This window comes from Crotalus tigris, unplaced genomic scaffold (assembly GCF_016545835.1).
Source record: "Crotalus tigris isolate CLP2741 ecotype Arizona unplaced genomic scaffold, ASM1654583v1 scf7180000017666.379230911805:20528666, whole genome shotgun sequence".
NCBI classification, from domain to species: domain Eukaryota; kingdom Metazoa; phylum Chordata; class Lepidosauria; order Squamata; family Viperidae; genus Crotalus; species Crotalus tigris.
Genome location: NW_024096552.1, coordinates 11701192 through 11727168, shown reverse-complemented (window position 1 = coordinate 11727168; position 25977 = coordinate 11701192). Strand labels below are relative to the sequence as shown.

At 39.0% G+C, this 25977-nt stretch overlaps 1 protein-coding gene across 9 annotated transcripts in view; it reads right to left on the bottom strand.

Moving 5' to 3' along the window:
* GLI3 (GLI family zinc finger 3) overlaps nucleotides 1–25774 on the bottom strand; it is a 402298-nt gene extending 376524 nt beyond the window's left edge. For 5 of the 9 annotated variants that reach the window (XR_005555977.1, XM_039336714.1, XM_039336710.1 and 2 more), the window contains exon 1: nucleotides 24646–24992. The gene's annotated coding sequence lies outside the window, so the exon portion shown is untranslated. Of the gene's footprint in view, nucleotides 1–23410; nucleotides 23834–24645; nucleotides 24993–25236 lie in introns of those variants that run through there. The other 4 variants (XM_039336712.1, XM_039336715.1, XM_039336716.1 and 1 more) reach the window with 2 other exon arrangements.
* Between the last annotated feature and the right edge of the window lie 203 nt (nucleotides 25775–25977).

Below are 25977 nucleotides of genomic sequence, written 5' to 3'. Positions count from 1 at the left end.
TGTTGTGTCGGAGATCCACCGCTGACCAGCGGCCCTGTGTCCACTTGGTCCCCAAGTGGCCTCCCCAGCCGAATAAGCTCACATCTGTTGTGACTACTACTCTGTCTGGTTCCCTGAATGGGGACCCCCTGAGGAGAGCTGGAGATAGCCACCACCTGAGGGAGTGTCGTACTCTCAGAGGTATGCCTACCCTCTTCCGGGATGCACTGATTTGCTGTCTCTGAAACGGGAGCATGAACCACTGCAGTTCTCTTGAGTGCAGCCTTGCCCAAGGAACTATTGCTATGGTCGATATCATCTTCCCTAGCAGCTGGGAGAGGCAGACCAGCGTCACTGACTGACCGCGGCTTACCTGTTTTACGGCTTTCTTTATGCTGCTGAGGCGTTCCTGTGATAGGTACACCTTGCACTCCTTTGTGTCTATGACCGCTCCCAGATGGAGTATTCTCGTAGTTGGGGTTAGATGGCTCTTTGGAAAGTTCACCGAGAAGCCGTGGTCCTGCAGCAGTTTTATCACTAACTTTAGGTCCGCCCGAGACTGCTGGGCGGACGATGACTGGATTAGAATATCGTCCAGGTAGCACTGGATTCTGACTGGTACGTTTCTTAGGTGTGCTGCCAGAACCGCCAGAATCTTGGTGAACACCCTGGGCGCTGATGACAGGCCGAATGGAAGTGCCCTGTATTGAAAATGGTGCCCCCTGTAGGCAAACCGTAGAAAGCGGCGGTGAGCCAGAGAGATAGGGATGTGCAAGTATGCCTCCGTGAGGTCGATCGATGCCAGAAAATCCCCTTTCCTTACGCTTCCAAGGATGGAGCGTAGTGTCTGCATTTTGAATTTGCGGTATTTTATGTAGAAATTTAGCCTTTTTAAATCCAGAACGGCTCTCCAACCCCCCGAGGGTTTTGGGACCACGAAGAGGATAGAATAAAACCCCTGGTCTCTCTGGTTCATAGGCACCGGCTCTACGGCCCGTATGTTTAGAAGGTGCTGAACGGCCTCGTTCATGAGCCTTCTCTTTGTTGGGTTTGTGGGACAGGGGCACGGGCGGAAGCGGTTCGGGGGCTTTGAGAGAAATTCTAGAGATAGACCATGACGTATGGTGTTCCTGACCCATACGTCCGTGGTGGTCTCTTCCCACTGGGGAGCAAACCCTGCTAGTCTGCCCCCTATGGGAAGGTCTGGGTGGGAGTCATCTGGTACGGCGGAAGGGGCGGTTGTTCCCCCGAAAGGGCCGTCTTCCCTGCGTTTGCCTATGTCTTGTGTTCTGTCTGTCCCCCTGTCTTTCCCTATCCTGTCTAGCTTGGAAGGGTTGGGAATTTTGAAAGTAGTTGACCCTGGCTTCCGTACGAAAGGATTGTTTCCTTCCCCAGGAGCCGGGTCTCTTGTCCTGCCTTTTAAGCATGTGTTTAAGGACCTTGCGCTTGTCCTTGTTCTCTGTCAGGTATGGCGTTAGTGCCTCACCAAACAGCTTTGCCCCTTGGTACGGAGCCGAAGCCAATTTCCACTTGGATTTGGTATCCGCCTGCCAGTTCTTTAGCCAGAGGATGCGCCTGCTCGTGTTGTTTGCCGCCATTGCCTTGGCTGAAAACTTGGTCGCTAAAAGTGTTGCGTCCGACGCATATTCCGTGGCCGCTACCATTTTGCTGAGTTCCTGGTGAGTGCGTATATCCTCCATGGGAACCCGGCCCTGTAACTCACGGAGCCAACAAAGTGTGGCTCTGGTGAAAAAGGACGCGGAGGTAGTCGCCCTGGTAGCCCAAGCTATTGCCTGGTGCGTTCTCCTGTAGTTGGACTCACTCTTTCGGTCCTCGGCTTTAAGAGCCTCAGCAAAATCTCCTGATATGGCCGTGTCCGATATCAGGGGACCTATGGGTTCGTCCACCACCGGCACCTCCAATGTTCCCTCTAGCTCCCTTGCTACGTTAAACAGCTTCCTCTCCGCATTGCTAGGAAGCGGTAGGGAGGTTGGCGCTGCCCACTGTTTCCTTATTGTGTTTAGAAACATGGTCGGGCATGGTATGCGGTGTTGAGTGGTTACCTTTTCGGCGAACGTCGGCTCGGCCTCCGTGTCAACTGTGACAGGCTCCGCTGGTGTCCCATGCCCCAGATGGGCTGTGGCCTCAGCCTTGCGCAGAATGGTAACAAAAAGAGAAGGGTTAAACAGGCCGCTGAAGGACGGCCCTTGAGGTGAGGTGTCCTCTCTTCCTCAGACATTTGAATCCCTTGTGACATACCTGGCTGGTCCAGGTAAGCTTCCTCGGAGACCGACGAGTCTGAGAAGGAGGAGAGGTCCTGATGGTCCTCCATTTCCTCCCGATGCCTCGTTCTAAGTCCTAGAGGCTTGGCTTTTGAAGTTTGAGCCCTGGCCTCAAATGCACGGTCCACTGCCTGTGCTATTAGGGTAGCTAGCAGATCCCCCGTCAATGCAGGAGGAGTAACCATTGCCTGCGACCCTGCAGGTGCTGTGGTTAGCATGGTCCTCGGGGTTTCCTGTAACCTCCGTGGGGAGGGGGATCGGGAGAGCGATGAGAATTCGCCTATCCCACCCTCTGTTTGGGACTGTGATGAGTTCCCTAATGACCAAATGGCCCGTGGGGATGAAGGGAGACCCAGCGGTAGATCAGGACCTATTCCCCCATTCTGCCTATTTTCAATTCTGGCCCTTTTCTGGGCTCTGTCGAACTCTTTTTCTAGGGCTTGGTGTCTTCTGATTGCCTGTTTGTCAGCCTTCTTTGATGACTTCCTTGCAGCCTTTCTAGGGGCTGCAGAGGATTCCGAATCCTCTGAAGCGGGTGCTCCAGAGGATGAAGGCAGGGCTCCAGTGGAGGGAATGATTGCTTCCTCCATTCTCCACTAACGCCGGGCCGCGATAGGGGGGACCCAGGTAGTAGGAGAGCTCCAACTTTGAGTAAGGACAGGCGCACTACTGGGGGCGTCTGGAACTCAGGAGCAGACTCTGCAAAATTGTCAGAGTTAGTCACTGTGCACGGATAAGAACAGGCACGCTAATGGGAATGCCTGGAACCTGGCTTGACTATGGTGGGTAAGGACAGGCATGCGACTGGGAATGCCTGGAACCCACCACTAAATCCAGAAGCGTACGGGCCACTAATGGGGGACCCGAAGTCCGGAAGGAGCCAAAGGCAACTAAACACAGTTAGTTATGAAAGGTTCTTATTTACTTTAGATAGAAGACACCAAGTCCTGGAACCAGCAGCTATGTGTCTGATTTGAATGTCTCTGAATGAATAATAGATGCTTTAGTACCCCAGTACTGCTTGCCTATTAATTCACTCCAGCGGCTGAACCTAGCTTTCTCAGGGAGCCTTAGATCCCCCGTTTGGACAAAAATATGGCCGCCGCTGCCAGGAGACTACTGCGCATGTGTTAAAAGGAGCAGGGGATTATTGCGCCTGTGCTAAAAAGGCTGCCTGTGCCACGTGCGGTTGTAACAAAGAGCCGCGCGTGCTCCCAGCTGTGCAGACAATGGCACCTCGTTTAAAAATCCTGAGCAGCCTGGTGAGTGAAAGAGACAGCTCCTTCACACGCCAGCTGTTTCCCTTAATCAATCTCCCTCCCAGCATGCGTCCCCTTTGTCCTCCGCTTCCCTCGCTAATTGCTTGCCTTTCTGTCTTTTTTTGTTTTGTTTGTTTTAAACGCGAGGGGTTGCCCGAGCCTCCCCGTTTGTTTAAGGCGGCTGCCGGCTGCTCTGGCTGTGGGAAGGTGGTTGGGGTTTGGGTTAGGGAGGGGAGTTAGGGATTTCCCCCTTTTAAGTGAGGGTGGTTTCCCCTGTAGGGAATCTGACTTCCTGAGTCTTACAATTTAACCAGGAAATTTTTGAGTAATCAATTAAATTGAATTAAATTATCTCTAATTAACTTTTAAACTAAGCAATTTCAGCTACTAGAAGAAAATTCCCCCCCCCTTGATGGAAAGGAACTATACCTGCCCAGGAGCCAAAGTTGTACGTCTGTCTGTGTGGCCAGATCAGTCAAGACTGGAGAATCATGGTCCAGGACAGGGCGTGGAAACTTTGGCTGACTGATCTGATTGGCCAGGAATACAGTCTCAACCCACTGCGTGGATTATCCATCTCCAGTGCTGGAGAATCAAGACTTCTAGCTTGGGCAGAGGGTTGGGCTAGAAAATGTCCAAAGTACTTTCCAACTCTATGAGTCTATAATAATAAAAATATAAATAAAACTAGATGCAGTGGGCACCTTTCATTACTTCTGATCATAATTTTATAGTGTATGCCCAATTCACATGAGCTCCCCTTTCATTCTGTTAATAATCTAATAAATTAATGGCACTGGTCTCAAAAAGCTGAACAACATAAGGATTTGCATGGGAATCCCAAACTATATACTTGTGTCGTGGCTCAGGACTCAGATATTGATTTTGACGGTGAAGAAGCTGCTCTGCCAAAATCTGTGGAAAGTCAGTATCAGAAGACACAAAGCCAAGAACCAATTGAGACTCATCATTTCTGCTGGAGAAGCTTCTTCGCTTTCAGAATCAGTATCTGAGTCCTGTCATGACAACTAGACTGAAGTCAATAAGAACATCACAGAAGGCTGCAAAGAAAACTGCATGGATATATCCATGAAGTCACTCAAAGTCAAATCCAATTCTTTATTTTTATCTTTCTACAGAATGCTGTAAATTACAATAATTTTGCACAAAATGCTTTTGTCTAGAAAGACCTGTTGAATTCAATATATGTGGGATATTATTTTTGACAATCTCTTGAAAAAGCTGCCATCCTTTGATGGTGTTTAGTCTCTTCTCTGTAATATAGTTTTCCTGCTGAAGCATTATCTTGTAAGACTTCTTTTCAACCCATCTATATTCTCCTGGATACAAACATTTTAGATATGTCCAAGAGCATTTTTGCACAGTTCAAACAGATGAATTAGCTACAATCCTTCTGGAAGATATAGATGTGATCACGTCTGTCAGAGTTATAAATTCTTGTTTGAGCACTACAATATAGTCCATGACAGCTGTTTTATATAATATTTGTGAACTAAGTAATATGCTCTTAAAAAGAAATTTGATTTATATTAACAGAGGGATAGAATCAAGATCACGTGAAGTATTAATACCACTCTTCAATGCCTTGGTAAGGCCACACTTGGAATACTGCATCCAGTTTTGGTCACCACAATGTAAAAAAGATGTTGAGTCTCTAGAAAGAGTACAGAGAAGAGCAAAAAGATGATTAGGGGACTGGAGGCTAAAACATATAAGGAACGGTTGCTAGAATTGGGTATGTCTAGTGTAACGAAGAGAAGGACAAGGGGGGACATGATAGCAGTATTCCAATATCTCAGGGGCTGCCATAAAGAAGAGGGAATTAAGCTATTTTCCAAAGCACCTGAAGGCAGGACAAGAAGCAACGGGTGGAAACTAATCAAGGAGAGAAGCAACCTAGAACTAAGGAGAAACTTCCTGACAGTGAGAACAATTAATCAGTGGAACAGCCTGCCTCCAGAAGCAGTAAATGCTCCAACACTGGAAGTTTTTAAGAAGAGACTGGACAGCCATTTGTCCGAAATGGTGTAGGGTTTCCTGCCTGAGCAGGGGGTTGGACTAGATGACCTCCAAGGTCCCTTCCAGCTTTACTACTATTACTATATTATTCTGATGGCCTATACCAGTGGTGGCAAACCTACGGCACAGGTGCCAGAGGTGGCACTCAGAGCCTCTCTGTGGGCACACGTGCCATTGCCCCAGTCCTAGGCCTTCAGCTGGGTTTTATAAAACCTTTTTGCTTTAGGCCTCCACCACCGTGTGCAAAAAAAAAAGTTCAATCAATCAGTCAAATTTCAACTTCTCGCAAAAAAAAAAGATCTTGCAAAGTTGGAATTGATTGATTGAACTTTTTAGTCCCACTCAGTCTGCCATTACCACTGCAGCCACGCCCAGCCAATGGGCCACACCCACCCGGCACCCAATGATGCATAAGTGGGTTTTGGGTTGAAGTTTGGGCACTCAGTCTCTAAAAGGTTTGCCATCATTGGCCTATACTGAATCTAAAATATTTTGAGCACAGTTAAAAAATCTTGGTAATCAGCTTTGGATCTTGTCAAAATTTGCTGACAATACTCAACTTTACATCTCCACATCTGGTGACCCAAGTAATGCTGTTGCTATCTCTCATGCTGTCTGGACTTAGAGGGGGGACCATGGGCAAGATCAAGTAGGTTTGGGTGCATGGGGCTTCAAAATCCTGATCTTTGACATCCTTAGGTCTGGACAGGGCTGCACTACCCCATTCAGACCAGTTCACATCTTAGGGGTCCTCCTGGACTACAACTCCTGCTTGAAAAGCAGATGGCAGTCATGGCTAGGAGAGCCTTTGCATATAGCTTCAATTTATGCACCAGATGTAGCTTTTCTGGATCAGGACTCCCTGATAATTCCCTGCCCTCGGTAATTCAAGACCTAGTAATTTCTCTTCTGGATTACTGCAATGTGCTTTATTATGGGGCTAACTTTAAAATGCATTTGGAAGCTTCAACTAGTACAAAGTGTGGCAGCACAAGCAGGCTTTGGGGCCTGTAGAAGGGTCCACGCTACAGCAATGCTTCATGAACTATACTGGCTGCCAATTTGCATCTGGGTGCAGTTCAAGGTGTTAGTTGGGATCTTTAAAGCCCTCCATGGCATGGGTCTAGATTACCTGATAAACTGTCTTGTCCACTAAGACAAGCTACTCATGCCAGCAAAAGAGGCATGCTGCAGACCCCGTCAGTCAAGAAATTCCAGCTGCTGGGATCCAGAATAAGAGTCTTCTCTGCTATAGCACGAGTCCTGTGAAACATCTTGCCCCCTGCAGTGAAGTTTTCCCCACCTTCCTATTCTTCCACAAAAGCCTGGCTCTGCAAGTTGGCTTGGAGACCCAATAGGGGAACACTACACTTGAGGTGGCTCTTGGGCTAATTAGCTGACCCCACCTTCCTTTGGCCAGCCATTTCCGCAGCCCACTGGCCAAGAGCCCATGGTCCACAGACCATAGGTTAGGGACTCCTGGATTAAGCCACTAGCACGATTAGACCATTAGAGCACTATTTGTGCTCAGATTCAACCATACTCTGTATTTTTATTGTACAATCTAGAAAATATAACATTCTGGTTGCCTCCTATATTTACAAAAAAAAGCCCCTATAAATTTATGATTTTTAAGACAGCAGCAGCAGACTGAGTATGTAATACCACACTTTTTTTCAGGATGTTAAGAAAACCCACCCTAACTGAAATTTTTACTAACTAATAGGTCATCCAGACAATGTTTCCGATGATGTACAACTCAAGCAGGAATAAAAGAGCACAATTCATGGAGCAGCTAACTTCTTCTTGTAACAGACTGAATGGATAGGGAAAATGAGTGGTGAAGACTATAAAGAATGTGAATAAATTTGGTTTAAAGAAATAGTGTTCAAACCTAATGCAATAAGTTCCAGAGCATTTCATTTCCAGAAGTGTAACTTTTGCATTTTCCATGTTTGAAGCCTTCTGGCATACGTGTTTCAAGAGTGCAGAAAAATGTGAAAAAAGCAGCATGAACTCCAAGGCTCTATATAAATCTAATTCCTTTACTGAACTTCAATGAGCTTTCAAGATCTAAAATTCTACGCATTTTGCTCTCTCTGAAACAGAAATAATTTTTTACATTTGGGGCCATATTGTTTTTGCCTTTTTAACTGAATGCAGTCATTCAAATTCCTATCCCTCTTTCTATTTGAGGCTGCCTAAATTGTATTCTATTCATTAATAAATGGCTTGCATCCACTGAGAAGAGCTGTCTGAAATAACAATGCCACAGCATTCATCATCATTACATCAGCAGTAGGGAAAGTTTATTCTGATTACTATCAGCATCCAGAGTGCCCTGATCAGTGTGCAAGCAAACATAGGAACACTTAATTTTTTTCAGAAATGGCTCTAAGTATTTGAGGTGTTCATATGCATCACTTTGATCTGCGCTACTGGAAACACTCTTTGGGGAGATGCCTCAACAAGTGAGAGCGGAAAACAAAACACAAGGGTTAGCATGTCGAACAATCAGAAAATTACAATTTCTTTCAAGCATAAAAAAGTTCTTTATCAGCTGTATCATAATTTGATACTTTATTTCTTGGGAATACTCAAGGATAAAAAAGCTGTGTATCTCAGTCAAATCCATTCAACATATACACAGGACAATATAAAACAGAAGCTGCTTTACTTATATTTATTAAAGTTTACAAAGATTATGTTTAACATCCAAAGTTCTTGGAAATATTTAACAATGATTCATACAAAACTGTAGCAACATAATTTCCTGAGAAGTAAAGGTACAGTCCAATACTTGATATTTCCTCCTTAGTGTTTAAACTTACTATTCTAATGAAAATCTTCTCCCTTCCTACAAAGAAAATATCTTATTTTCCCACATTGTGAATATATGCAAACACACACATAGTACATATACAATATAATATAGTTTCACTTATCAATTCTGACACAGAATAAGAGAGAGAATAAAATAATGCATTAGTTGTTGGCATATTCTTTAAATGCACCATCCTGAATCTGCTCAGAAAGAATGTTCTTCTATAGTCTTTGTTTCACAATGTGAATTGGGACTAGCAACTAAGTTGTTAAGTGAAGCAGTCATTAAGTGAAACTATGCCTGTGGTTATTTACTTTCTTTAGCTTTCCTTTGCTTTACAGACCTGAAAAGATCATAAATGCAATGAATGATTGCAAAATTTAAATCACTGCTATAACTACAAACAATCGTTAAGTGAGTCAGTTTTTAAACAACACTACCTATATTGCAATATAGGGAAACTAATTTAACAAATGTATATACGCATAGACAGAAACTAAAGTCCTTGGAAGGAGCAGCATTGGATAACAGGTTTGGCCACAGAAAGAACTGAATACAAAACTTCACCTTTGATTCACTATTTAGATTGCCTCTTTTATTGTACTCATGCTGAATAAATTTTGTGACATGTTTCTGGCCCCAGTCAGCTGCCCCACATGTTTATATTTTGAAGGCATGCTTACTGTAATATTTTGCAAGGTGGCAATGGCACTGATTTACACAACACATGCCAGAGTGCAAATAGCAATTTTGCTCTCACCAGAAAAGAGGAAGCATGGTGGAATAGTAGCAAGGAAAATGCAAGTCCACTTTCCAATTTAGGCAAAATGTTATCTCAAGTCAGTCCTGAGAAGGAAGAAAGAAAAGGATGTAGACCTGAATACAGAAGAAATCAAAGAAATTTAAAGAAAACCTGAGCTGGGCATAGTCAAGAAAGAAGGAGTAATAATACAAAAATCATTGTGAATAACCCATTATTCTAGAAGAGCAAATAAATATGAGGTACCTAACAAATTATTAATCTTCTCAATTAATATCATCTATTACATATGATTGTGATTTCCCAAATTTCAGGCAGAGCCCTCTTACCTGAGGATTGACATAGTGAACTAGGAACAGAAAAAATCCTTGTACTAAATGGATAAATCCAAATACATGTTTTGTTACTGAGCTGAGAACCAAAGCACATTAAAAGCCATGACAATTTCTCATCTTTTAGTTTCATAATTTTGAGAATCTTATGATGATTAAAGGTAATTCCATTCTAATATTTTATTTGTTAGACCTTTTTCCTGTGATATTCTTTATATGTATTCCAGAAGGTGGAAGAACTGAGGAAATATGCCATTCCTGCTCCAATCACAGTCAGTCTTCAAAGGACACTACGTTTGCACTCATTTGTAACCATCTTTGGAAATTGTCCATTAACCACCTTAAGGACACTTTCAAAAGACACTTTCAAAAATGTCAAAGCTGGAAATACCAGGTGAATGCCTTCAGTCCTCAATATAAGAAAATAAAATTGTATCTTTATAGGCTTAGAAATTCAAGACAAGGTTTTGGCTACAGAAAGTTTTAAACAGGTTAAGTGCCCAAAAAACATTGGAATATTTGATTTAAATATTAAAACTTTGAAATTAATTGCACGGAATTAATGCATTTTTCTAGGAAAGAAAAAAATATTTTCAGTTTGGAGACATAACAATATAAGCAATCGTGTTCAGAGGTATTTTAAGGAATAGCAATATGATTTCAAATAAATAGTGACAGTTATGTTGTGTGATTTAATGAATAGCCTGTTCCCAGAAGATGCTACAACAGAAAAAGTTAATAATAATATTTATCTGGTATGATTCTGGAGAGTTATCTCAAGACTTTTTCATTGATACACACACAAAAAAATCTGATAAGGCTCTAAAAATTAAGAATAGAATAAAAATATTAATTCAAGGAAGTAATTGGCATAATTTCTTCCAAGTCATGACCCAGGCTGAAGTTACAGATTTTGAATCTAATTCTGATACTGAAAAAGCTTCTGTAGCTAGCTTATGGAATATCAGCCTCAGGAAGGACACATGAAGCTGATCAAACATAAGACACCACCTGAGCAGCTGGAAAAGTCAGAGGAAAATGTAATACCTGACCCAATGAGCACAGTAGAGAGAAGAACAGTGAAAGTATTAGGCTCTTTGCCTGGCAAAGAAGTAAACCTAAAAACTAGAAGTAGGACACCTGCTGGATTTGCCAGAAATTTGTTAAACTTTAGAAGAAATTTGAGACAAAGGATAACAATAATTTGAATTGCTTAAAGCAGCAGCCCCCAACCTTATGGGCACCAGGGACTGGTTTTGTGGAGAGAGGTTTTTCTGTGGACTGGAGGGAGCATGGTTTTAAATACTCCCTGCATCCCACAGATGGGGCTTCGCTGATTTGCATGGATTGTTTCTGGCATGCTGCAGAAGAGTGCTGATCAACAGACCAGGGGGTTGGGGATACCTGGGTTAAAGAGAAAGATTGTTTCTGTAAAAGGAAAGAACATAAAGTTAACTTATTTTATCAGGATTAAAATGGGATGTGTTGTAATGGGGAGGGGGAATTTACTGGGATCTTAGGAATCAGTGAACTAAAATGGACAGGAATTGCTGTATTTAATTTAGAGAACCATCAGGTATACTATTGCGGGCAAGAATCCATCAGAAGAAATGGAGTAGCCTTCATAGTCAATAGAAGAGTAGGAAAAGCAATACTGGGATACAATCCCCAAAATGACAGAATGATCTCAGTGCAAATCCAAGGCAAACCATTTAATATCACAATAGTCCAAATCTGTGCCCCAACCATTGGTGCTGAAGAAGATGAAACTGATCAGTTCTATGAAGCCCTACAGCACCTTATAGAATCAACACCAAAAAAATGAGGTCTTTATCATCATGGGGGATTGGAATGCTAAAGTAGGAAGCCAAAGGATAACTGGAATAACAGGAAAGTTTGGCCTTGGAGTAAAAAAATGAAGCAGGGCACAGGCTGATAGAATTTTGTCAAGAGAATACAATGGTCGTAGCAAACACTCTTTTCCAACAACCCAAGAGACGGCTCTACACATGGACATCACCAGATGGTCAACACAGAAATTAGATTGACTATGTCCTCTGCAGCCAAAGATGGAGAAGCTCTATACAGTCAGTAAAACAAGACCAGGAGCTGACTGTGGCTCAGAGCTTCTCATTGCAAAATTTAAGCTTAAATTGACAGCAGGGAAAAACACGAGGCCACTCAAGTATGAACTAAATGATATCCCTGATGAATATACAGTAGAGCTGACAAATAGATTTAAGGAATTAGATCTGATAGACAGAGTGCCTGAAGAACTATGGACGGAGGTTTGCAACATTGTACAAGAGGTAGCAACTAAAACCATCCCAAAGAAAAAGAAATGCAAGAAAGCAAAATGGCTGTCTGAGGAAGCTTTGCAAATAGCTGAGGGAAGAAGGAAAGTGAAAGGCAAGGGAGAAAGAGAAAGATACACCTAATTGAATGCAGAATTCCAGAAAATAGCTAGAAGAGATAAGAATGCCCTCTTAAATGAACAGTGCAAAGAAATAGAAGAAAACAATAGAATAGGGAGAACCAGAGATCTCTTCAAGAAAATTGGAGATATGAAGGGAACGTTTCATGCAAAAATGGGCATGATAAAGGACCAAAATGGCAGGGACCTAACAGAGGCAGAAGAGATTAAGAAGAGTTGGCAAAACTACACAGAAGAACTATACAAGAACGAGCTTAACGTCCCAGATAACCATGATGGAGTGGTCACTGACCTCAAGCCAGACATCCTAGAATGTGAAGTGAAATGGGCCTTAGGAAATCTGAGCAACAACAAAGCTAGTGGAGGTGACAGTTGAGCTATTCAAAATCTTAAAAGACAATGCAGTAGAAGTGCTACACTCAATTTGCCAGCAAATTTGGAAAACTCAACAGTGGCCACAGGATTGGAAAAGGTCAGTTTACATTCCAATTCCAAAGAAAGGCAATGCCAAAGAATGTTTAACCTATCGTACCATTACACTCATTTCATATGCAAGTAAAGTTATGCTTAAAATCCTACAACTTAGCCTCCAACAATCTGTGGATCGAGAACTTCCAGAAGTACAGGCAGGATTTCAAAGAGGCAGAGGAACTAGAGATCAAATTGCCAACATACACTATTTGTTAGGGAGTTCCAGAAAAACATCTACTTCTGCTTCATTGACTATGCTAAAGCCTTTGATTGTGTGGATCACAACAAATTGTGGCAAGTTCTTAAAGAGATGGGAGTACCAGACCATCTTATTTGTCTCTTGAGAAACCTATATGCAGGTCAAGAAGCAACAGTGAGAATTGGACACGGAACCACTGATTGGTTCAAAATTGGAAAAGGAGTCCGGCAAGGCTGTATTCTGTCGCCCTGCCTATTTAACTTATATGCAGAGCACATCATGAGAAAGATTGCCAGGAGAAATATCAACAACCTAAGATATGCAGATGATACCACTCTAATGACAGAAAGTGAAGAGGAACTAAAGAGCCTCTTGATGCGGGTGAAGAAGGAGAGTGCAAAGTTGGCTTGAAACTTAACATTAAGAAAACCAAGATCATGGTATCTGGCTCTCTCAATTCCTGGCAAATAGATGGGGAAGAAATGGAGGTAGTGACAGATTTTATCTTCCTGGGCTCCAAGATCACCAAAGATGGGGACTGCAGCCAAGAAATTAAAAGACGCTTGCTCCTGGGAAGGAAAGCTATGGCAAATCTAGACAGCATACTAACAAAAACATCACCCTGCCAATAAAAGTACATATAGTCAAGGCCATGGTTTTCCCAGTGGCAATGTATGGCCGTGAAAGTTGGACTATAAGAAAGGCTCAGCACAAAAGAATTGAGGTCTTTGAACTATGGTGCTGGAGAAGACTCCTGCGATCCCCTTGATCACTGCAAAGTGATCAAACCAGTCAGTCCTAGAGGAGATCAACCCTGACTGCTCTTTAGAAGGCCAGATCCTGAAGTTGAAACTCAAGTACTTTGGCTACCTAATGAGAAGGAAGGACTCACTGGAGAAGAGCCTAATGCTGGGAAAGATTGAGGGCAATAGAAGAATGGGACAACAGAGAATGAGGTGGCTGGATGGAGTCACTGGAGCAGTAGGCATGAGCTTAAATGGACTCCAGAAGATGGTAGAGGACAGAAAGGCCTGGAGGAACATTGTCCATGGGATCACGATGGGTCAGACATGACTTCGCAACTAACAAGAAGACTGAAAAAAATGTGCATTGGATTGGTTACATTTAAGTGTAAGTTTAAGTTTACACTTAATGTTGAGATATGAAATAATGAACTTTATATTTCTTATATTTAACAGATGTGATTATTTTCAGGCTTTGTTTGGACTTTTCACTAACCCCTGGATTAGAAAATATTGTTTACTTAAGTACTGCCTATAGTTGAGTTGAGTAATGGGATAAAGTGTTTTATATCTGTTAACTAAAAATAGGTGAAGATATAATGAGGAGTCCTTGGGGCTTGGGTTGTTAGCTTGCACATATTTTGTTGTCCAACTAGACAACAAAAGGAAGTGGGGTTTGTTTTGGTTTATATACAATAGCTTGCCCTGTTAGTGTTGGTCCTTGGGTTGTTAGCTTGCAAATATTGTTCTTTCCTCCTTGGTAGTTCCTTGATGAGGCTATTGTTTATTGTTTGAATGTCTTAGTTTTCTTTTCTTAGTTAGATTGGTAAGAGCTAATTTGATTTGGTTCTGTAGTTTCTGTATTTTTGGTGTTTGCTATATTCTCTGTCTTCCAGTAATTCTTTGGCTTTTTGTATGTCCATGATAACTGTAGTTTGGCCTTTTATGCTGGAGGGATGATGATGCTTTGGTTCTTTAGATTTTCAAGGGTTGCTTTCTCTCCTTTGCATTAAGCTGATTCTGATTCTGTGTTATTCTGGTTGTGGTTTGAATGTCTTCTTATGTTTTCTTGAGACTCTGTGGCAAGTCCAGTCGTTTTAAATGCTGTTCTTGGAATTTGAATTGATGATCAACATCTAAGTTGTAGCTGAGCCCTTACTGTAAGATATTCTGTTCTGCTTTGGATAATGGGCAGCTTGACATGTTGACAAGCCATTCAGGTTCAGGTATCTCTTTGCTTCTAAGGTTTAGCTTGAGTAATTTGGTTTAGATGTTTTTTTTTCTTTTTTCCAGCTTGTCTTGATACTCAATCCAGATTAAACAAATGCCAGCACATATAAATAACTTCAAGGAGCAAATGAAACTAATAATATCCCAGAACATACAAAAATGCTGACAACTACCTTCAAGACTACAGTTTCAATTGGGAAACTATGAGCATGCTAAAGCAAACTAAAATTCAAAAATGCTAGGGAATTCCTGGGAGCTTGGCACTCAAACAAATCAGCCATCAGCAGGCACATACAGATAAACAATATTTATACATCATTCTAAAGTGACAATAAAAAAGCTCAACAGAAAACAAAAAGTCCAGACTACACCTTGCCAGCAATGAGCACCCAGATAAGCAGGAATTAACACTAGACAATAATCAAATAGTAAACAATACCATAATCAAGGAACTACCAACTAAGACAAACAATCAAGCAGTAAATAGCAGCCTAATTAAGAAACTGCCAAGGAAAAAACACTCCCACCAAATACTATATATAAACAGAGAGCAAACCCCACTCCCTTCTACAGTATTGCTTAAGATGTTATGTTACATAGTCAGGTAATGAAATGCCTGCAAACAAACAATCTCAAAGGATACCAAGAACTCCACAACTCAACCCTGAGCCCCATATATTCTCTTCTATTGAAGAGATAGTGAAACTGTTTATACTTGTCATGATGAGGGTAGGAAGTCGCTTTTTTAAAATTTATTTTCTTTTTCTTTTTGTTTCTTTCTTTTTTACTTATTTGTACCTTTTATTCTCTTTCCAGATTTTTCTTTTTAGTTTGCATTATCTTTTATTTTTCTAGTTAAAACTGTTGCTAAAAATATTTTATTCCACTCCCAAAATGCTCAGTTCTAAAAAAAAAAAAATGATGAGATTAGGCAATTAACACTTTTAAACATAAATTGTATATGATTATTAATGAAATAAACAGTAAAACATTAAAAGGATTTATTTACAATTCAATTTTTTTAACAATGTAACAAAGTAGTTACAAAAAGCCAAATAAAAAGAAAAAATATAAATATCATTCCTATCTATCTTTTAGATAGGTAGATTTCATATGTAGCTAAAATAAATAAACAAATAACACAGGACAAGCTGGAGAATAACGCCATATCCAGGTTTACCTGCTATATTCTGTATTCTGCTGAAGTACTTCAAAAGGACCCTCCTTTTTTGAGCTTTCCTTAAACAGAACTTTTCCATTTTTCCATTTTGCACATGATGATTAGCATCTAAAATTCCAGTAGCAACTGCACATGCACTATACTAAACAGTATGTGAGCTAGCCTTACAATAACTGAATTTTGGGTTGTATTAAACATTATATATTATCAATTTATAATTCACACTAAAGCAAGTATCACACCACTGGAACTTCTACTGATAGCAACCTACCTCTTATTAGAATTCAGGGACATACATGCCTGAGAAAAGGAATATTTCTTCATAAAACACACCTTCAGTACATTTAAGGAAATGAAAAAAATTTAAAAAAGCAGATCACAATGACTACCACATCATAGTACGAAAAAGCAGCCTCATATAAAAAGACTGAAGGCAGTGCAAGGTTTGCTATAAAGCCTATCATCTATTCTCATTCTATTTCTTAAGTAGCCAAAGGCAGTCAGCAAGCCAGTGTGTTGAAAAAATTACTGTAGTCTATTTATCTTTTTCAATTCAATCCACATGGCCATTTAACTGCCATGTAACTCAGGGCAGAGCATACCCCAAATAAGAGCCAATAAATTAAATATATTAAAACCATGCTGTAGTCAATCTAAACAACCAAAATAATTGACCTGGGGTCACAGCACCATCTGATCCAATGCCTTTCAGAAAACAGGTGGGATTGAAGCTATCTGGATCTTGGGAAAAATGCTTAATAAAAAGTACATCACTTCTGAAACAGTTTATATCTCTCCTATCAATTTGCTGATGTTTTATACAATTTGTAAAATATAACATATTGGATATATAGAGATTGGAAAGGAAAGAAGTGAGGGAGGGAGAATAGAGGAAGAGGAAGAGGAAGAGAGGGAGGGAGGGAGACAGAAAGAGAGAGAGAAAGAAAGAAAGAAAGAAAGAAAGAAAGAAAGAAAGAAAGAAAGAAAGAAAGAAAGAAAGAAAATTTCACTAAAAGTTTGAACAGTGAGAAGCCTGTCAATTCATAACTGGCTGAACTAAACAGATTGTGCTCATTTTCCAAACTTGCTATATGTACAATCATCAATCCATGATTTAGGATTGATAAGCAAATTATTCAATAAAGAATGATAAAAAATTAACCTATCCCACATTTTTTTAAAAAATTACAATTTGAACTAATGTTCAAATAACTGTTATGAAAATAACAGTAAATAAATTAAAAGTCTTTTGCAGTCTAAAATTGCTAAAGTCTCATGTGGTTTTATAGCCCACTGTACTAAATACTACTGTATTTGCTTGCAGATGTAATTTGTTTTTACATTACTAGAACTGAATATTTAGTATGAATGGTGCCCTATTATTTCAAGAACCAAAACTCTGCACTAAATAAAACTTGTAGATATTGATAAAGGTTTTAGATTTATAGACTTTTTACATGTGTTAGGATGAATAAATGAACATACAGGATTTTTCATAAAATCAGATCACCATAGGCAAATCATATTATGCTTTAATTTTGTTTTTTTTTTCAGAGAAAAATGTTGCTATACCTAATAATGTTCAAAGGTGTTGTGTCAAACTAGTAAAGAAATGTTTCACTCCATGTCTACTCCAAATAGGGATTACAGGATCGTAAAAAGAAAAAATGTAATTCTTATAGTAAATTATCTATGGGACTTGACCTGGAATAATAAATATTAAATTATGAATTATATCATTAGAACATTCCTTGGAAGTTTTAGCGATAACATTTTTGTTTAAAAAGCAGGTTTACCATTGACTAATTAATCTAGGTATTAAATATCACATCTATAAATATTTCTTTTTCCTCTCAGCTTTAATCAGTCTGTTTGTTAAAACATAGATATACTTTTCAATAAACATTTTATTCTCATATTGAGAAAAATTGGAGAATTGAGTTTTTCATCACAGAAATCTCAAACAATAGAAAGCATTTAAAAGTATGATTTCAAAATGTCTGAAAAATTACTATTAGTTGTATGTCTTAGTGAATTCAATAGGGACTTAGTAGCCTGCATGTCTGTTTAAGATTAAGAAGTATGGCTATAATTTTAAAGTCTGAAGAAGTGTCATGTCCCATAAAATTGCTAGTAAATATTGTGCAGGAAGATCAGAGTCTTATCAATTTCATGCTTAATGGGAATAAGACATCATTTGGCCCTCTTCCAAATCCTCTCTTCTATTCCAATTTCTTTTTAAATTACACTGAACTAAAGGAATGTGCAAAACAATCACCCATGAACTCATGTGCTTTCTAACCAAAGTAGGGGTGGAACATTCCCATTTCTGATAAAATATCTAATTTTAATTAATAAAATTTATAGCATTATAATTATTTCAGAAACCTTTTGTCATTTAAATCCTCACCTGCAAAATCTCTACTTCCCCATATGAAATAAACATATACCAGAAATGCAGAAGTCCTTTTATGATCAACAGTATGTCCTGCTTATAACACAGAATTTTTATAATCATCATTCCTGAAAAAGATAAGATTAAATCCTAGAAGGGAACAATCAGCATTTCTCATTGTACCCACAGCAAGCCTTAAAACTTCTAATATAACTATTAATAGAGGTGGATATAGTTGCCCAGATTTGGGGGCTGAAAAGATGAATTATTATATAATAGGTCTAGCCATGCTGTCTCATCTCTCTCATTTCAGTAACACAACAAATAAACTACTACTATTGCTAACAATAGTTTAGTTTTCACTCTGATTTTATACCAAATAAGCCATAGTCACAGACAAATTTTCATTCTGGCACAAGGAATTTTTCATGTTTTTTTTTTATTTTGTGACATATTACTTTATAGCATCAGTCCTATTATTACTGAAATTTAAATGTATTTCTGATAGAAAAATAATTCGTTGAGAATTAAAATTCAGTTCAGCAGTATCTCATATGTTATCTACAGACTAGTCTCCCTACAGTATGTATAAATGCAGATTTCTGCATATACTTTTCTAAAAAAAGATTTGTTAAGCAAAGAAATTTTGGAAGAGTACATTAGTTTTAACTGGTTCCATGCAATTTGTGGAATTCTGCCTTGCCAACTTAATGTATTTTGATTAAGAATGGGACAAGGTTTCACTTTCTAAGCAAAGCCAGATGTTTTTAACTTTTTTACTAAAGAACATGACAAATTATAGACTAAGAATTTCAATTGTAAAAATATATGCTTCCAGTTTTCAACTTCAAGCTTTATACTTAGTCTGTTGTAAATCACAGGTATCAAATCATTTTAGAGACTTAGTTTTTCCCTCTCTAACCCAATGCTAGAGTAGAGAGAAGGACAAAACAAGATGTTTTTTCAAATTCAAATTGTACAAGAATTTTACAACATTCTTTTTTCCCATCTAAGAATAAAAGATTTTCAGAGACTCTTAAAAATTGCATAACATCATAACATCAAACTACCCCAAACCATGCGGCCAAGTTAATTTGTGGGCAAGTTCATGTACAGGATTGCAGATTAAATCAACCCTTTATTTGGGGTTAAGCCCTACAGATTTCAGTAGGATTTACTTCCAGGCAACTGCACAGACGGACTGCAATCTTAAATCATATTTATCAGCAAGTTCCAAAGAACTGAGACAGATTAAAATCCGAGAGGTAAAAGCTAATATTATTTAAACACTAAAATTTAATTCTAAAAGAGTATAGAAATGCTAAACATCTTAAGTATTTATGAAACTCTATATGGTAGAAGGAAACAAAATAATGTATCTTATTTTTGCAATCTACTTGCAGTCTAAAATTAGTACAACAATTGTATATTGTTCACACCATAACAAACTTACAGAATGAATCCAACAAAGTCCTTAAGAACCCAGCTTTCTTGTTGTCTCCTCTCTCCCTCTCCCTCTCCCTCATTCTCTCTCTCCTTACACACACATACACACAGAGAGAAAAATACATCATCAAAACTCTATAGAAGGCAGACTTTGAAAGAAAGTGGAGAACTTGCCTCAAAACCAAATCAGAGAAGAAGTACAGAGTATACTTTTAGAGCTACAAAGGCATGAAAATGCAATACTGGGCAGAAGTGCCTGAAGGCATCACTAATACATGATGATAATGACTGGTCCAAGAAGACAATGAATTTGGGGGCTAAACTAAGAGAAACCCTGGGCTTTCACTATTTAATTTAGTATATAATCTTTAAGCATAAAATTGGCTCAACTTTACTTGGGAATGACTTGACAGATGTTGTTTAACAATATTATAGGTATTTTTCTTCTCTTAACAAACCATTCTTATGTTACATACGTAAACATAATTGTAAAGAGTTAATCTTAGAAATTAAACTTAAGAAGCAAGCATTAAAAAATGAAAAGATTGAGAAAATTGTTTTCCTTACTTAAAAATTGCAAAAATATTGCTACTTTTAAATTGTTTGAAAGATTATATTTTATTTGGCTTGTAGTAATGGCAGGACACGTGGCAAGGTGAGAATAACAACATGATTTTCAGAATCATTGAGGAATAATATATTGAGATTTTGCTTACCTGCAGATATTTGAACAGAAATTTCATTTTCAATCAAATTATCTAATCTAGCCCTTTGTAAAATTTCACAATGTTTTGTGGCTCCATTCTATTAAAGCCTGAGGACAACACCATCTTCCTTTAGCAAAACACTTTTTTGTTGCAGCTGCTCTTTCAATGTAAATACTCTTCTAATTTAAAAATAACCATTTCGTCTGTTTTTACAGACAGAATAAAATATCCCATCTGTCTCTAAATTAAAAAGAGCCACTCAGGCCAGACAACATTGCCTTTAGCAGCTCCTAAAAACTTCAGAAAAAAAGAGATCTTAAAACAGGAAGCTTAGTAAGCTCATAAAACTGCTGTTGGAGCCAGGAACACATAGCATATTTAATCCGCAAACTGCAAGAGAGAGTCTACAATGATTTCAGCAAGATCTGAGGCATGCCCTCAAGGTTTGCTGGGATCGGGGATTAGGGAGTTGATAAGAACCTCAACTGCCCATGGACATGTTTTTCTTCTGCAGTTAAACACAAATGCTGAGAGACGTTTGACTGCTGCTTGGAGTTACTGCTCATGTTATATAAAAGCTTTGCAGCTCCTTTTGCTGTCAATATATCAAAGTTGAAAAAAATCATCAAAGTGTAAAATTTCATTTAAAGTCTTTGCCAGTCTACAGCTCTATTGCACAGACCTATCAAATAAAACAAAAGATGAGAAAACACAGACAGTACTTTAAAAAAAAGTTTTGCAGTGTCTAGTTTTTGTTTGTTTGTTTACTATTTTGCTTTTAACAAATCCAACTCATTACAAATATAAACAGAACAGAAAGTGTAAACAGGGAATAGTGGAGGTATACATTCAGAAATATTTTGATTAAACAGATGTTTGAAATTATTTACAGTAATTCTTGTAAAAACCACCACAACAATCCTCCAGCTATTGTAACATCTTAATTCCTCACTGCAAACCAATCAGGCTAAGTATGTATTGCTATCTTCAAAACAAATCAAATAAACTGTACAATATGTGGGCCGGTGATAGTAAAGCCTTCATCTAAGTATTGCTTCAACTCAGGGGATTTGCTACAATTGCATATAGTAGAGAAAACTGACTTTTGAGATAATCTGCTATAGTCTAAAATCATTAGCATTCCATTACTAAGGTCTTCCTAAGGATTTCATGACTCATTGATTTACTCTTGCTTCCAGTCTACCACTTCTTAGTACATTTCTGTCCCCACTAGGAATACATGTAGCAATAGCTATTCAACTACTTTCCTTTCATAAGTCTTGGTCTTCTCCTCATCAGAACACATCTTGTTACTATTTCTAGCAGATGCTTTGTTCAAAGAGTAAATTGGAAAACATTTTTGAAAATGTTTTCTCCGTGAAATAAACACCCCTGCAGGGTGCAACGCATGCAAATAATTACCAGTGACAACTAATCTGAGATTTTTTTTCCACAAGAAAGAGATATGCTCTAAAAAATACTATCAGCAAATAATAAGTAAAAGAAAGAAAGTATAATCTACTTTATCAATAAAAACTAGATATTACTTACAGAAGAAAGTCTTCCCAACAAAATGTTAACTTTTCAGCATTTGAAGCAAATGCTGATTGTTCTATTTGCAACAAAAGCTGAGAATAAGTAACTTGCACAGGCAAAATGCTGTTTCTTTACAAGCAGGTTTGAATGACAACTAACGTTCTTAAGAAAATGATAGAAAATGCCTAAAAACACTATAAATCATTTTCAACAAGTTTAATATATTCATGTAGATTTCAATTGTGTTGGTTAGTATACAACATAAATTATACCATTTGAAGTACAGTTCTTTTAATTTGATAGCTATTCTATTCAAAATCATATACACTGGGATTCCATAGCCTGATTCTAATCATAAATTTAAAAACTTTACAATAAATCCTAACCCAATATTTGAGATTTTTTCCTTTGGTAAACATTTTTTAAGAACTTAATTCTATATATTTTTTTTCTTGCCTGGTAATAATTTCCATTCATCTCAACAGGATTTTCTTCTACTGAGTAAAGTAAATATCATGCAGAGAATAGAACTTTAAAAAAATTAAAATTTCTACAATCAAGTCAATCCTACCTAAAATTTTGTCTTAAATTAGGCTGAAAAGTAATTTATTTAAAAGTTATCAGTGTTTGTTGTGAATAGTATTTCATAGATACATTTTTGAAACAGTTTATACATTTTACACTGTTGGAGCTATGTGGTTAATTTTTACAGGGAGCTGTGACTCTACCAAGCATTAAGGTAATATTTTATAGAATTAAATTATTTATTTTTAAACAATGTAATTTTTTCTTCTCCAGAATATTTTTTAAGATTTGCAATTAATAAAATATCAAATTCAATTAATTTTTAATAAAGAGCCTAAAGGAAACAATTATTAGTATCAATCATTGAGGCACCTTTCTAAATTAAAACTATAACAACATAAAATACTCCAAACTGATAAGGCAACTTAGCTGATTTCAGGCTACAATGAGGAAAGCTCAGGGATATATTTTTTTTTTATTTTCTTCATAAATATGTGTAATCATTCCTTGGTGATTCCTTGTTCTGAGTATCCAAATGGGTTCTTGTTACTACTTTAGCATGATGAGAACACAAAAAGAGGCACTAAAATCATTCTTCTTAAGACCAGATGGCAATTTAATGAACCGTGTATTTCAAAAGGTTTGGGATATGCTGAGTTTTTCTGTGACCCATTCAAATGAAATTAAAATTGCAAGCTCTAGCATCAAAACTGACCAAGTCTTTAAAAAAGTAAACTTTAATGCCAATAAGAAAAAGACAACTCATCATATATACTTAACTAATTTAACAATGAGTTGTTTAACACTAACTTCTCCAAATGGACTATCACCTATATTTTAGGTTTTAAAAGGGCTGTTAGACTGAGAAGCAAACAGCTCATCATTCCAAACCAAAGTGGCAGCTGGAAAATGTGGAACAGCTGGCACTGAGCAGCGAGAAAGGGTTTTACATAAATATCTGTACATATAAAGTGACTGAAAGCCACAAATATCAGATCCAAAGGATAGGATCAACACAACACACTAGTGGATTCAAATAAATGAAGGGAGAGAGTTAGAGTTAGTTACCTTTATTTTCTCCCCACGTGGTACTTGCAACAGACAATAGCCTACAACTTCTCCTGTGAACAACCCAAAAGAAGCATAAGAACTCATCTTCCTGGATTTTTTAGATTCTTTTGTTATTTATCTGATCCAAATTATTTTGCTAGTAACTATTTACCCTGCCTTTTTTTTCCCTTCAAGTCTTTAGAGTACTATTCATTTAGCTGTCCAGTCTGCAGCTTCCCTTACTGATAGAATAAGTTTGAAAGAGAACCAAAATTCAGAAAGAAGAAAGTACTATAATCCATGAAGCTTTTTGTCTGCATTTGAATAGTATACAATGGAAATTTTACCATCTGATTAAAGTGGATTCCTGCCTACACAAGCTTTAACTCACCAACTTCTAAGCCAAATGAAGGAAGTTTCCTTGTTCTACCTCAGAAATGATAAAATTGAAGACAGAACTTTCAGTACCTACCTATTCCCTTGCACTACCTCCCTTTCTTAAACCTTTTCAAATAAAGAATTACAAGTCAGAAATGGGGCAAACTGAAATTCCTAGCACTACAAATAATAGCTGGAGGTTGTGTACAATACCACATCCGATCACTTGCTTTCAACCTTCCAGATGTGGCAAACTTCCAGCCACCACAGAAACTGCTGGCAAGAAAATAAATGTTATTTTTCTTCTCTTCCTCTCCCACCCACCCCCCAATTTAGAAAAGGCCAAGCAGCTGCGACAAGCCTGCAAAATGTACAATTCAACAGAACTGTTAAGCTTCCAAATCCTTCATACTGGAATGGCACTGATTTGGCAAGTCAAGGCAGAAGAGGGTAAGTATGTCCGGGTTTTGCCTTCCACCGCATTATTTTGCCTGTTTATCCAAAGTTACCCACATAGGACAAAACTTCAACTAAGTTTTATGGCATGGGACTCACTCCCAAGTCAGTCTGCATAGAATCACAATATTAGACTCCCCCTTCCCAACAAGCCTTGAGCCACTTGAAATTCTTAGTTCTTCCAACCTCGACTGAAGTAAAAATAAATGAAGAGATCAAATATGGAATGAGAAAGGCAGTTCTCCCTCCCTCTCTTCTGTGAAAACAGAAGACTTTTCTGAAGGTCCGGCGATGCTGCAAGTTAAACAAAGAACTTTCTCTCTCTCTCTCTCTCTCTCTCTCTCTCACACACACACACACACACACACACACACTCACACACAAACACACACACACGGGGGGGGGGAGAGACGACGTACCTGCAGCCGCTGCCGCCTTTGCTTCTACTGAGGTCAAGAGGGGACCCAAAAACTTCCCATAAGATCGGGGCCCTCAGTGCCGCACCTCTCTTAGTTCACACAATGTGAGAGCTTCCTCAATCGCGGCTAACTCTTAACAGCACTGATCCTCAAGGATGAAAGAGGGCATTTTGCTTCTGTTTTGGAGGGAGGACGAAAAGGAGGAGGGAGCAAATGAGAGGAGGGGGGGAGGTTATCTAGTTTTATATTTCTGCCTTTCTTATACAGAGCGTGCACTCGCTCGCCCTCTTGTTGTGTCTGTGTATGCCGATTCCTTTTTTCTCCAAGAATTTACATCAGTTTCAGGGATCCTGTAATCCGATCCCTTCTGACTCACTAGCTCTGAGTGACATTTCTTTGATTCGACTCAACAACACAAACCGGGAAGAAAGGGGGGAAGGGAGAGGAAGAAATCTTGGCAGCTCCTTCCTAAATCAAATTTCCTTTTTACGACCCTATCTTGGCCAAAATAAAATATTTTTGTCGCGGATGGATTCTGAGGGACGATTTTGTCCTTTTACTCCCACAGAAAACATTCAGCGCGATACTCACGTGCTCGAAAAGTTGTCGGTTCCGCTGTTTCCCTGGCCGACGCTTCTTCCTCCTCCCACCCAACTTTTACAGATGTTGCCGGGCTGTCCTGCTTCACCACCTTCACCACCACTTCCTCCTCCTCCTCCGTGGTTTTGCGGAGTAGAACGAGGAGAAGAGGCAAGGCGCGCCTTTGAAAACTTACTCAACTCGCTCAACTTTTTTAAGCGCGTCTCCACGTGGAGAGGGGGAAAGCAAACGTGGGTTTCTTCCCTGGATACTTTGACGGTTCCCAATTCCGGCTGCCCACTCAATATCCTCGGCGCTTTCGTTTAAAAAGCCAAAAAGGCGGGAGGGGGGAGATAAGGAAAGGGCGGGAATCGGAGAGCACGTCTGCTTAGGCCCCATGTGTCCTGCGGGGAAGGCGAGGAAATCAGAACGGGAGGCCACGGGCGCCTTCTTGGGTATCTGCACTTTTCTTCCTTTCTTACCGCATCGACATTCCCCTGAATTAAGGCTCCTCACTTCCTTAACTTTAGCACTAACGGCTCCTAGTTTCTGGCCCTTATTTGTCTCCTTCACCTTCTCTTTCTCTGTTCATCAGACTTAGGTGAATCCCCCCATCTCTGCTACACTTGGTTCCAAGCTTGCCAGCCACCTACTTAAGCCCTCCACTGAAATAAGTGAATCCTGCTCTCAGATTGATAACAAGGTTTGTTATCTCCGTGTTTTGCCTTCTTGCTTTGCCTTTAAATGGGGGAA